We start from the raw sequence: 13,703 nt of genomic DNA on the forward strand, positions 1-13,703 counted from the left end.
TAACTCCGATTTAATGGTGTGGCTTGTGGCTCGCTGCTTGCAGTTTGAGTTCCTGTCTAAATACTAAAATCTATTGTTGGTCTCCACTTCTAGACAACCTAATTGGGTTGCTAACTGGCACGAGCAATTAAGTGTGCAACACTATGGTGGAAGAAAGGTCCAGGCCCCCTAATTTGACAGGATTTCTAATTATATTGAATCCCCTTTGTAAGGGTGGAAAGAACAGAAGAATGCTGGGAGAGAGGGTGGAGTGTCGGGGGAGAAGAGCAGTTCACTAGGCTTTAGGCAAGTTGCTCTTCTCCCATGGGCAAAAACATGTGCCTTGTTTTCTGTTTGTGATGTGTGTTCAAGCCATCTTCCTTTCTTTTGGGGTATTGGAGGTCATACCAAAATTGTTCTCTGTGGTTTTCCAAGAATAACTAGTCATTAAGATGTTGTTTTAGGGGGCTATGTATTAGGAGATTAGAATGCACATGGAAGCTTTGTGGTCACATATTTTTAATTACTAATAATATGAAATTATTATCTTTAAAGGTGTATCTTTTCAACTACTCTTGGCAGATTAAGGCCACAGTAAAACCTAGAGAATAAAAGGGCATTGTATGATTGGAGGAAATCAGCAATTGAATAAAACCGTCTGACTCTGGCAGTGGGGCAGTCTGGTTACAATGGACAGGGAGGGAAATGCCACCCAGAAGGGCAGTTTCTCCCGTGGCAGAGTCTCCAGGGAAATGCTCTTTGTTAAACCATCCGTAAGGCCTTGTAGGCTGTTTGAGGGTAATGTTATATCGCAGACAGCAAAGTTAACGCTGTTAATGATCAACATGACTTTTGGGGTGATCACTGATCCCTAAGGTGACTTTGCCCCCAGAGGTTACCCATGAGTAGCCCTCATGTTAGAGATAAGCCACATATGTGAAGAAGTATAAAACATCCCATCATTTTAGTCACACACGGCCAGAGACACTGTTTCATTACCAAAAAACCTCCCCTGAACACACAATTCTTTGCAAAGGAGTAAGTGATGTATCCCAGGTGTGTGCACGTTTTCCGAGGTCTTTAGTTAACAACAAGTGGGGTCTTTAGAACCCTTGCCGTGTGCAGCTTCCTCTGTCTGGGTGTCCGTCTGGCTGTCTGGTATGGCTCTTAGGCTTGGCTGTGCTGAATGGAAATGAAGCCTTTCTTGGCTTGTCTTTCTGGGCCTTAAAGGGAAAGACGTTTCTGTCGCCCCAGTTGAGCAATGGGCTGGAGCAGGGAGGGAGGCAGCTGTCAGGTTCTTTTCATGCTCCCAGCTCAGATCGGAATTAAGCCACGAGGCACAGAAAGTTCTCTGGGGCTCGGTGGCAGGCAAGATAAGAGGTCAGAGAGACTAAAGACAATGTGTGAAATCCCCAGAAACAGCCACGCTCACTGAGGAAGAGTGGGGCAAAGGTTGTTTGCTGTGCAGGGTCACAGCCTGAGCTTTTTATGTTTTACGAGAATGTTCCATTTCAGTCATCTCCTCTCACCTCCAACCGTGTATTATTCTGAAAAGGAACATTATGTTAAAGGAGCAATGGACACAATGAAAATGGCCTTTCATGGCTGGGTATTAAATGGTGGTTAACAATCACTGTTTATCCATACATTAAATGTTTTCTCAACACTGCCTTGGTTCACTCTTTAAATAATGTGTTGGTGTGACAACCGTTCATAAGTATTTTCAGGTCAGTCAACTTTAATTGCTCTTGGATCTTTTTTGTGGGGGCGATGTTTTGTTTTATGGCCTTGGGCATGGAACCCAAGGAATGTGAGGCAAGTGTTGTACTACTGAGCTACCATCCAGTGTCCGATCCTAGGTCTTGAAATGGAGGCAGTGACTGTATTTGGACACATGCATGCAGCAGGCAGGTAGAAAGCACATTAACATTTAAAAATCACTGATGTAGAGTTTCTCTTATCTCTGGACATCCTTGACCCTCCCCACTGTCCTTGACCAAACCCAGTTCATTTTCTTGTGCGCATATTTTTCCCAGTACTCCGTATTGATTCACTGCAGAAGGTAGAGCTGAAAGTCCTGAACTGATTTTATTCAGGGTTCTAAAAAAACCAAAAAAACCGCGGTTTTATTCTTGGCTGCAGTTATTTGAAATAGATGTTACCCTACTGAGCTTTTATTTTTTTAATGACTGAAAACTGGCAAAACTCATTCTCTGGGAACATATGCTAAGTAAGCCAGGCCTTGTTTTCATAAAAACAAAAGCATCCTGTGGACACCTGCTTTCAGCTCCCGGGAGTTCTTAATAAGTTTGTAAGCCTGATGGTGATGCTATAGGCTCCAGGCCCACCTGCCACCCCCTTTGCCATCCGTACTGTTCCCCCTTAGAGCCTCAAGTCATTTAGCTTTGGGGGTCTCAGGCAGGGGAATTAGGAAGGCAAGGAGAGATTTTAAACAGGACTGTAGCGTAGAGCAGCCATACTTCGAAGTGGATATCAGTTCTTACTAGCTGAGTAAACGTGGGCCACTTCCTAAAAGTCTACATGTCTCAGTTTGCTCAGAGAAGGGAGAAGGCTCTAAAATCTGTCTCCATTGCTCTCTGCCTGGGTAACCTCAAACACATCTAAGTTCTCAATTTGCTCATTAGCAAATAAAATGGGGGTGATCACAGAACCTACATCACGGGACTTGAGATGATGAGACAAGCAAGAAGTAGATGCCAAGAATAGTTCTCCAGATTGTAACTGCTCTAGAAATATTTGGTATTAATTTTATTATTCTCTATTCTTAGGAAGGAAGGTTCAAGGTTTAGTGAGGGACAGGGAGAAAATGGCAAGATAAACACAACTTAGGGGAAATGGTCAGGATCAAGGAAAGGTCTCTGGACCACAGTGTATTCTTCTGAGGCTGGGTGGAACCTCAGAAGGTTCCTGTTGGCATGATCTTTGGTGGTATCAACATCAACTCTTAGCAGCTATGGGAAGGACTACTACCACCTTTCCCAGACTGAAGTACCCATAGCTCTAAAATGCCATTGAAAGTCAATGTAAATAGATCTCACTATGAACTAGAAAACGGTTTCAGTGCCACCTTTAGACATACGATATAGCTTGAAATGTCTGGTTGTCTCAATGACGTATTTGTGAGTATTAATCTTGATTGTCAGTGTGATAGGGTTTAGTATCACCCAGGATACACACAGTTGGGTATGTCCAGCTGTTTATAGAGAGGCTTATGTGAAGAGGGGAGGCCCATCCTGGACATGAGCAGCACCACTCGATGAATGGAGGACCCAGAATGAAGAAGAGTAAACCAGGATAAAGGGGATTGAATATCCACACCCACAGTCTGTTTCCTGACTGTGGTTGCGATCTGACTACCTACCTCCGATTTCTTAGTGGACTTTTTCCTTCCTCATTTCCAGTCCTTAGCTTAGGGGTTGAGGGTGGGGAGGAGAGTTTGCATCTCACACAAGGACACCCACACCCCTGGCCTTGTTCCAGGAATGCATTTTATAAAAGGGGATTTCCAAGATTGTTTGAACTTGGGTAGATGCTGTCCTTGATTAGAAATTATTGTTCCGTAAACCAAACTCTTAAGTAGCTCTCACTTGTCTTCCTTCAGGTCCTTCCAGCACCTGTGAAAATCTACCTTCACTTGTGGGATCCCAGGCTATGATTCTGTCCCTGCAGTGAGGATCTGGCCTCAGGGCCCATTAGGTACTTGTTGTCAAATAGGAGTCAGCTGAGGCGCCAGGAATATCTCTGTGGTTGCCCCATGGGTGCAGCCAACAGTGATAGTTTCCCAGAGCATTTTGAGAGCTTTCCTTCTGGCTGCAGGATTTCTGCCTTCCTTCCTGTGAGCTCCAGATGCAGCTCACTGGTCTATGTGGTATGAAGTTTGGATCCCATTAATTCAGTTTAGTCACTGGTAAACTGTGGAAGCCTTGCTACCTGGGCTTGCAGCCACCTGCCCCTTCTTCTTCCTTCTTCCCATCACACAGAGTTGGGTGCCTGTGATGGGCAGATCCTGCTCTGAATCCTGGGGATGTCTTAGTCAATCAATAGAGTCTATGATGTTTTCTTTTTTCTTTCTTTTTTTTTTTTTTTTTGGTTTTTCGAGACAGGGTTTCTCTGTGGTTTTGGAGCCTGTCCTGGAACTAGCTCTTGTAGACCAGGCTGGTCTTGAACTCACAGAGATCCGCCTGCCTCTGCCTCCCGAGTGCTGGGATTAAAGGCGTGTGCCACCACTGCCCGGCATCTATGATGTTTTCTTAAGTTCCAAAAGAACCTTATTACTCAGTCTTGAAATCTTCTAATTACTACACATACCTGCCAGTGCCTGGCAACCACAATCCCCCCAAAACCCATTAAGTGAGCCCAAGGAATGCTGTTGCCACAGCCTCCTGGCCATGAGGACCGCTGGGGAGCGCTCCTTTGCCAGATCATACAACATGAAATCTCAGCTTTATTGTCCTCGCCTTGCTGTGTGCATATGAGTGGCCTGCAATCTACATATGGGAATCCTGTCATAACTGTTTCCGGAAGCAATTTGTTAATGATCAAGTTCTCAGAATGGCCCTAAACTGTTCATTGATGTGGGTCTGGATAAATAATCCTCCACCCTCCTATTTTGGGGACCATTTTTTTTCCTGGCAGAATCTGAGCCACAATGAACACCAGCCATCAGAATGAAATTTAGGACAGCTGGGATGCTGTACAGCAAGGACTTTTGGCTCCACAGTTCAAATAATCACAATAGCTATTCAATTTAGCCTTTGGCTGAATGACTTTGGCAGGGCACAATGAAAAATAATTATCCCATGGCCTGCTTATTTCTCCCTTAACCAATAAACTCTAGGAGCTCTTCAGGCTTATGTAAATAGTCTGCTGTAGATGAGGCTGAACACACTATCATATCCCTGTGTAGGGAATGGTGGCATTTCACCCTTGTGGGGCAGAAAGCAAAACTTGACTACTCTCTTCTGTGGAATGTACTTAGAGTGGGCAAGGAGAGAGAGATGGAAGGGCTGGAAAGTGGGTTCAGAGTCACAGCTGGGGTAGCCAGGCTATGGTTTGATGTGGAGGTGGTGTTGTGTAGTGTGTTAATTATAGAATAACTATGGAACCCATGTCTACTTTCCTGAGCTCTTTGTCTCAAAACTTCGTAGGAGTGCCCTTGTGTGAGAAGACCAGAGGTCAGCCTGAGCTATCATTCCTCAGAAGGTTGCTTGCCTTGTTTTTTTGGGACGAGTTCCTCATTTGCCTGGAACTTGACAATTCAGCTGTGCTTAAGGAGCAGCGAGCCCCAGGGAGCCTCTGTCTCTATTGCCCCAGTACTAGGATGACAAACTCCCAGCATCAGACCTGGGTTTTTTTATGTGAGTGTTTAGGATTGAACTCGGTCCTCGCATTGTTGCAGAATGCACTTTTCTGACTACGCTGTCTCTCCAGCCCCCATGGCTCAACACTTTTGGCAGGTGCTGCTCCACTTTGCTGCCCTTACATTCTGTGGGCGTTAACTCTGTTTGTTCCTGATTCCCGAGTCCTTGCTTTAGCCCGGATGATTTGAATGGAGTCAGGGAGAGGTAGATGAGATCAATTCAGCATGGCCAGAAGCCTGACACCGGATCCGAAGCTCTTGAAGGTTTCTGCTCAAATCCCAGCAATCGCCTGTATTTTCTAGCTGCCTTTCCAGGTCAGCAGCCTCTTAGCACAGGGCATCGGTGCCACTTGATGGCCAATTCCTATTCAATGAGAGTCCCTGGATTTGCAGCTCACTTGGTCAAAGTGGAGTGGTAATGACATTGGTCATGGGTTTGATCCCTGCAGGAGCCAGTTAACTCCACTCTGTCCCATTAACCCCAGCCAGCTGCTGTATGTTGTGAGTGGAATCGGGTTAGAGAGAATAGGAATAGCTCACCACGGACAGGCCCCACTACCGGGCAGTGGCTTTGGAGTGCTCACTCTAAACATGAGGACCAGCAGATGGGTCATTAGAAACAGAGCAAAGGATTGTGAGTATGACGCTGTCCCTTTTGCCCTGTGCAAGCGAGTATGTTGGGGCGGGGGAGAAATACGCATATCTCCCAGATGGAAGGAGTAGAAGTTTTTTTTTGTGAAAAGCCTACACCAAATCAGGCTTATCTGTATTTTTTTCTCTTTCTTTATTTCACATGTATATATGTATATTGTGTGCATGTTTGTGTGTTTATATGTCTAAGGATGCATAGATATGCAGGTACATGTGCATAAATGTGTATGATGAGAGGTGGCCCCGAGTGTCTTTTATCAGTGCTCCTCCACTTTATTTCCTGAGGCCGAGTCTCTCATGGAAGCTGGAGTTTCTGATTTCAGCTGGTCTAGATTTGCCTGGGGATTCCTCAGTGTTGCCTCCTCGGGCTGGGATTGTAGGTAGACTGCCCTTCCAGCTTGGCTTTGTGTGGGTGCTCCAGGCTTGACTTCTAAGCTCTCATGTTTTCGTGGGAAGTAGTTTAATCTATAGAGCCAGCTCCCTAGCTCCCAGCCCGTCTTTCAATCCTTGGGATCAGAGTTGAACGAGTGATAGTTATTCTTGAAGCATCTTTAAAGACTCGGTAGTCGTGCCATGCAGTGGGATGAATTTTCACATGTAAATGAGATTTGCCCAGTAATTTATTTACATTTGTTTCTAGCACAACAAACGAGGCCTCACGTAGCTTCATAATTTCCCGTGACCCAGTCACCAGCCTGCAGTGGGTAATTTACTCTGATTTGGAATGTTTGTCGGATCTGTAGATTTTTGAACACTACCTTATAAGACTGTCTCATTTCACATCTTATGGATTTCTCTTTCCTCTCCAGACATGTTCTGGGACCCTCTGAAACTGGCAGTATTGCTTGTATTGTTGAGAGAGTTTGTGTGGAAAATAGACAAGAATGGTCATGAAATTAGCCGTGTTGCTTGCATTGTTGGGAGACTTTTTTTGGCCGATACAAGAGCATGGTCATAATTCTGCTTCCCGGTGGACTGCTGTCACCAGTTCAGTTCTGTAAGACGAGGACGACTGTGCTTCCCTTTGTGGACATGCGCAAGTTGCTGTGAAGGGCTCAGTTTCCTCCTCATGAAACAGCGGAATAGACAGTCTCCGTGATTTAATGAAAATCTCCTTCTATGTCTGATGGACAAGCAGTATTAACTCACCTGGGAATTTTGCTGATTCATTAGATTTTTCTAGGAGTTTCATTGTATTTTTTTTTAAAAGAATGAAGCTATGATATCAGAGCTACTTAATGGCTGGTGTTTGGCCCTAAAGAAACAAAAAAGTGTGAAATGTCCCTTGAATTTGTGAGAGCCACTTCAGTGCTATACTTCCCAAAATGTTTTCCATGCTTCTTTGTTGACTGGAGATGTGCAGTGTGAGGGAGGCACTGCAGGACCATTGGGACTAGTTAGGTAAAGGCCGTGTCTGCCTATGGCCTTGAACCATTGACCTAGGAGGATATCACAGTTCTGGTCTTTATTTGGGCCTCTGACCATGAAGAAATGAAGTAAAAGGATAACAAAATACAAGGTCCAGTCCATCAAAGTCTGCAAATTATGAATATTGTGTAAGATGACACATTTTAATTCCAATTTTCATAGCAAGTATTCCACCATACTTATAAAATATGTCTGATATGATACAAGAGTTATGTTGATAGAATCAATTATATAGGTTTAAATGCTCTTATTTCTCAGGCAACAGGAATTGAGCCTATACCTAAGAATTCAAGTATCTTCATACTATCAGTATACTTTATTTTACTCCATAGTAAGGTCAGCTAACTTAGCTCTCGGACCCATAACACCAAAATATTATTTTAAATCTCTTCCCATGCTAATTCCCAGCCCTACTTATCATTTCCCTCACCATTTTTTTTTCAGATCCAATAGTCATAATAGTTAGCTTCAGTCTTCTTCTAATAAGAATTGGATTAGAAATAGGCCTACTGACCGCTCATGCCACTAGGCATTGGCAAATCAAACCCACAGTCCAGAGGCTACAGCAAAGTACCTCTTAACACGAGCAGTGGCCTAAATAATCTCACTCCTCCTCATCACCGTAAGCTATAAACAAACAGATATACTAGATGTCAAAAGAGATTTTCTTTCAATGTTTGCTTTCCTGGGACTAGAGAGGTAACTGAGTAGGTGAGTGCTTGCTGTTCTTAAAGGGGACCCTGGTTCAGTTCCCAGCACCTCCATCTGTTCTTAAAGGGGACCCTGGTTCAGTTCCCAGCACCTCCATCTGAGGGCCCACAGCCACCTACAACTGCAGTTCCAGGGATCTGACTCCTTCTGGGCTCAAGAAACATCTGTATTCACAAGGTGTAAATACAAATGAGCAGGCATGCATATATGCACATAAGACAAAAAAATTAAAAAATTTAAAGTAAAATAATTTTTTAAAACATTCTAAGTGAAACTTTCTAGTCATATTAGATAAGCAAAATGTTAAACCTTTTAAAGCTTTCTATGGGGTAGCTGCTATACTGGGCACTGGGGATGGGTACAATCCAGGGACTGAGAGAAGCATTCTGTGCCCCTTGTAATGAAATAGAGCATATACGTGTGTGTGTGTGTGTGTGTGTGTGTGTGTGTGTGTGTGTGTGTGTGTATGGCATGTCCTCTTTAATTCTTGATCCAAAATTAAGCTATAACACAGGCCTGGTAGCCTCTCTGAACAGCATTTGATGCCTGCAGGTGTCGGCATGTTTCGGTCCTGGCGGGCTGTTCTTACAGAGTCTCCCCGCACATCCAAATGTTTCCCTGCCCAGAGCGTTGTGAGCGTGGGGCTGAGCTCAGCACTGTGTGAGTCAGCTTTCTGTCACTATGGAAGGACACCTGAGGTAGCAGTTTAAAAAGATGAGATGTAGGTTTTGTAGGTAACGATGTCGGTAAACATTTTAGGGGGTATTAATGCAGAGTCTGTGGACCTCATTGTTCAGGGGCTCGTAGACAGGCAGCTGTATGTCATGCCGGCTGGAACAAAGCTGCTTATCTGAAGGTATCTGGGAAGCAAATGGGGGCAGGGAGGGGGGAGAAGGAGCCCAGGGTCTTTTGATGGACAGGTCTTCAGTGAACTAACTCCCTCCCACTCAGCCCTTCTTCCTAAAAGTTCCGCTACCTTTCAACAATGCAGGTCTGTCTGGGCACCAGCTTTGCAACCCATGACCTTCAAAAGGCGTTCAAGAGCAAACTGCTGCACAGAGCAGGTGTTGTCAACACTCCTTTGCCAGCCGTGATCCCAGCCCTTGAGAGATAGAAACACGAGGAACAGGAGTTCCAAACCAACCTTGGCTACATAGTGAGATGGAGGCTAGCCTTGGCAACGTGAGACATTGTCTGAAAAGGCAAAACAAAATAAAACCAAGAGCACCAACACTAAGAAAATAGTGAAAAGAACATTTGAAAGCAATGGGACAACATTACAGAGAAATCATATGGACCAAACTCTTCCCTGTGCTTCAGTATTTTCCAGTCCCAAAGTAAATCCCTGTCGGCCCGGTTCCATCACGGTCGAGTGCTAGAGCCCCACTGTGCTGCTTCTGATTTGGTTAATCAGGAGGTGAGAAGCAGAACTTTCTGTTTAATGTGAGTACTACACCCTTTAGCCTTCTCCGAGAATGACAGAGAGCAAACCCGCCATTTCTCTTGGAAATGAGAGACATCTGAACGGATTCCTCTGGCTTTCAAGTCACTAGGTGGTGTCCTTTCATGTCCCTTCACATTTGTCGTTTTGGCAAAATGTTGTAGGAGGCCCCTTTAACTCAGGAAGCTGGCACACACTGTGGAAGAGCCTGTGTTGATGCTATACCAGGGCGCATACCCGAAGAGTGAACGAGCCCACGTGAGCTGTGCGAGCGTGAGATAAGCATGGGCTGTTGATGTTGAGAAGAAAGGCGAAGGGACCACAATGGACTCCAGAGAGGAAGTGTTGGTGTGGGAGGAAGTAGGGAGATGAGTGAGGCTGAGCTGGTGGATCTGCTTGGGGAAGCACAGTGTAGCAAGCGGAATGGTGTGGTGGAAGCCCAGAGGCGTGTCACAGATTCAGCGAGCTGCTCGTCCTGTAGTCGGCCTGCGGTGCCGGCTTTGCGGATCTGGAACTGGTGCTGAGCAGGAAGGTGAGACCGGAGAGAGAGGTGGGGACAGCTCATCCAAGGCTTTGCACACTATATTAAAAATGCGGTCTTTGCGGGGAATTATGGAAAATCACTGAGAGATTTTAGCAGAAGCTGTCATGTTGAAATTTCATTTGAAGAAAGAAGATCACTCACTGGTGGGTGGGAGATGGATTGGATGGTAACGGGGTACCAGGCTAGAACTCTGTCAGAAGACGGTCATATTTCACACCCTGTTTGGGGATTGATTTCTTCCTATTGTAGTCAAGTCTGACCTAAACATGGGAGATACTTGGGAGTTATCGTAGTCCCGTTGATTGTCAACTTGACATAGTAAAGTCACATGGGAAGGGGTCTTAGTGAGGCTGTCTTGTTCAAGCTGACCTGTGGGCATCCTGTGGGCGGGATTTCTTCTTCAGGTTAATTGACCTGGGAAGAACTACCTTGGATCTGGCCTGTGTAATTTCATGAGCTTGAACTAGATGAGAATTTGGAGAGACTACGATGAGCACCAGCAAGCGTGCATGCATTCGGCTCTGCCCTTGACAGTGGGTCTGTGACCAGCGGTGGCAGTGGCTCCCGCCTTGCTTCCCTGCCACAGTGCTCTGTAACCTCGGCAGTGTCAAAGGCCCTTTCTACCTTTGGAAGAAATGTAGAAATTTGCCAGGGTATTTCTCACAATAATAGGAAGCAAAACCAACACAAATGTGTTAAAAAGAAGAGCGGTAAAGATAAAGAGAATATTTGGTCAGGAAGGAAATATAACCAGAATAATTTACATGACTTGTGAAAGGAGAGGGAAAATTTATTTTTTATAAAGCTAATTTTTAAAACAAATTTATTTTTTTATTTTACATCCCAACTGAAGTTTCCCCTCCCCTTTCTCCTCCAGTGTCTCATCCCCTTCTGTTCCCATCCCCTAATCCAGTCTCCCTCCATTTCTGTTTAGGAAAGGGCAGGTCTCCCGTGACAATCAACAAAGCATGGAGTATTAAGTTGCAGTAAGAGTAAGAACATCCCCATGTATTATGGCCGGGCAAGATGACCCAGTATATGGTCTAGGGTTCCCAAAGCCAGTAAAAAAGTCAGGGAAAGCCCCTGTTCTGACTGTTAGGAGTCCCACCAGAGGACCAAGCTACACAACTGTAACATATATGCAGAATGCCGGGTGGGACCCAGGCAGGCTCCGTGAGCCATATGAACCCAGGTTAATTGATTCTGTGAGTTTTCTTGTGGTGCCCTTGACCCCTCTGGGTCCTATGGTCCTTTCTCCCCCTCTTCTGCAGGATTTTCCAAATTCTGGCTCATGTTTGTCTGTGGGTCTGCATCTGTTTCCATCACTTGCTTGATGAAGCCTCTCTGATGACAACTGGCTAGACACCAATCTGGTCACAGGAGAAGGACAGTTCGTGCTATGTCTGCTGTTGCTAGGAGTCTAAGCTGGGACCTTCCTTGTAGATTCCTGAGAGATTTCCTTGTGCCAGGTTTTGTCTGACTCCATAGTCTCTTCCAGTACTCTCCCCCATTGTCCCCCCCCAACCTGGCCACTCATGTTGTCATCCCCACCAAAGAGGGAACAACTTAATCACCATCATTTCCATGTTGAGGAACAGTTCCGATGTTTCATAGAAAAAACTTAAGGGTTCAAATGCAAAATCTATTATCTATAGCTCTGAAAAGAAAAGAATGTATATTGTTGTTTTTAAAATTTATTTTATAATTTTGACCACAGAAGTTATTTGGCAGCAAAATTTGACCTGACTTCAGACTGTGTTCTTTAGTTTATCCCATTAGTGGGTTTGGTTATGGCTCTCCTGAAGGCTTATATGGGTAGCACTGTGTGGTTTTATTTGATAGTCATTGGTAATGGTGCTTCGTTTGAGAACAGGATATTTCTGTGTTCTGCAGGTTATCCTCAAACTCATGACCCCCATGCCTGTCTCCTGAGCTGCTGGAGTTACAGGCACATGCCATGATGTTCTTCGGTGTGTCTTGTTCCTGATGTGGCTTACTACTGCTGGTAGGAGCTGTCACTATCAGCTAACATTTAGATATTACATGATATATTTAATATTTTAAAATCTCAGTTGATTTTTTTTCTGGAAACTGAAAACTACAGATCCTATTTCCCCATTCCAAATGCATGAAAGAAAGTTGAGCCATAAAAATATCAGATGGGTCCAGGGGAGGGAACTCAAGTTAGGAGATCATTTTCCACAATAGCAGGAAGACCTGAGTTTGCTCACCAACACCCATGAAAACAGCCAGCTGTTGTGACGCACACTTAGAATCCCAGCCTAGGGAGGTGGAGGCAAGTGGATGCATTGGACCTGGTGAACTCCAGCTCTTAACGGGAGCCATTATTTCAAAAGCCAAGTTGAAAGTGAATGAAGGACATTGGAAGTTGTGATTTGATCTTCACATACATGCTAACACCCCTGACCCAGCACACAGACAACCCCCAAGGACCCCCCCAAACACCCCTCCACAATTGAGATGGCCTGCTTATAACAGCCTATTTAATGTGGTGTCTATCCCAACATAGAGGGGGAGGTGGCATGAAGTTCCATCCTCATTTGTTTCTATAATTTTCAGGAAAAGAGGGTGAAATGTGCTTTCTTTCTTTTTGAATTCTGCAGGCTCTTCTTTTCTTCAGGGAGCTTGTAAACAAGCAACCAAGTTAGAGTCGTGCTTTCTGGTGCGGCTTGAATGAGATCTTGCCTGACAGCTCCATGAATTGCAGAACCGTATAACAAAAAAAAAAAAGTTTTTGTTTATTCAGGTCTTTTGATTTGACCACTGTAATTTATACCATAATGCACCAGTGTTTCCCCTTCCTGCAGTGAAGAGATGGGTGCTGGGCCTCTAGCTTCCTTTCCACTCCATACGAGAGCCAAAAGAGAGAGCTGGCTGTTGAATACCTCACAAACATGGTTCTTAAGGTTCTAAGAGGAGAAGCCTTTTAACTGTGCACTGAAGAACATTCTGTCCTGACTTCTGATCTACAGCGTGCTTATTGCTGAAGTCAACATCCTAATGTTACAAAAAACTAAAACCCTATATCACTTATTGATTTGCTCTCTGTTAAAGTGACAGTAAGCTTTTTTGGTTATAGTCCCCATAAAGGAGTTTATCTACTAAATGTTCACAGTTTGCTTCTTTTTTCCTTTTCTATGTGTTGTGAGGATCAACTGTGGGGGCATGGTCCAGTGTATACAACACCCAGTATGATTCATAGTTTGTAAAGGAATTACACAAGTATGGATAGCTTACTCAGATTGATCATATAATAATATTCACACTAGATTCATTTATAACAGGTGGAATACAATTTTGGAGACAATTAGCAGGGTCCAAGAGAGCCTATAAGGAGAACCTTTTGGAAGGTTCTTTGTCTAAATTCATTTGAAAATGTACATTTGTGAGAAATACATGTGAAAATAGGACTGTACACTAATTACATCCTTCTTTCATGTTGACAAAAATGTTGGTGGTGGCTGCAATGGTGATAGTGACAGTGATGATGGTGGTAATGGTGATGATTGTAATGATGGTGATGGTGGTGATGGTGGTGATGGTGGTGG

The 13,703-nt window shown here is 44.4% G+C and overlaps 1 protein-coding gene across 5 annotated transcripts in view; it reads left to right on the plus strand.

Annotated features, from left to right (window-relative positions):
* Window positions 1–13,703, plus strand: part of Esrrg (estrogen related receptor gamma) — a 608,081-nt gene that overhangs the window by 99,510 nt on the left and 494,868 nt on the right. The window contains exons 1-2 of one of the 5 annotated variants that reach the window (XM_041635230.1): window positions 9,998–10,122; window positions 12,028–12,139. The exons of the other annotated variants lie outside the window; for them this stretch is intronic. The gene's annotated coding sequence lies outside the window, so the exon portion shown is untranslated. Of the gene's footprint in view, window positions 1–9,997; window positions 10,123–12,027; window positions 12,140–13,703 lie in introns of those variants that run through there. 5 annotated transcript variants of the gene reach the window in all.

This window comes from Microtus oregoni, unplaced genomic scaffold, assembly GCF_018167655.1.
Source record: "Microtus oregoni isolate MIOR12 unplaced genomic scaffold, Mior012 000047F_ref0000412, whole genome shotgun sequence".
Taxonomy (NCBI): Eukaryota; Metazoa; Chordata; class Mammalia; order Rodentia; family Cricetidae; genus Microtus; species Microtus oregoni.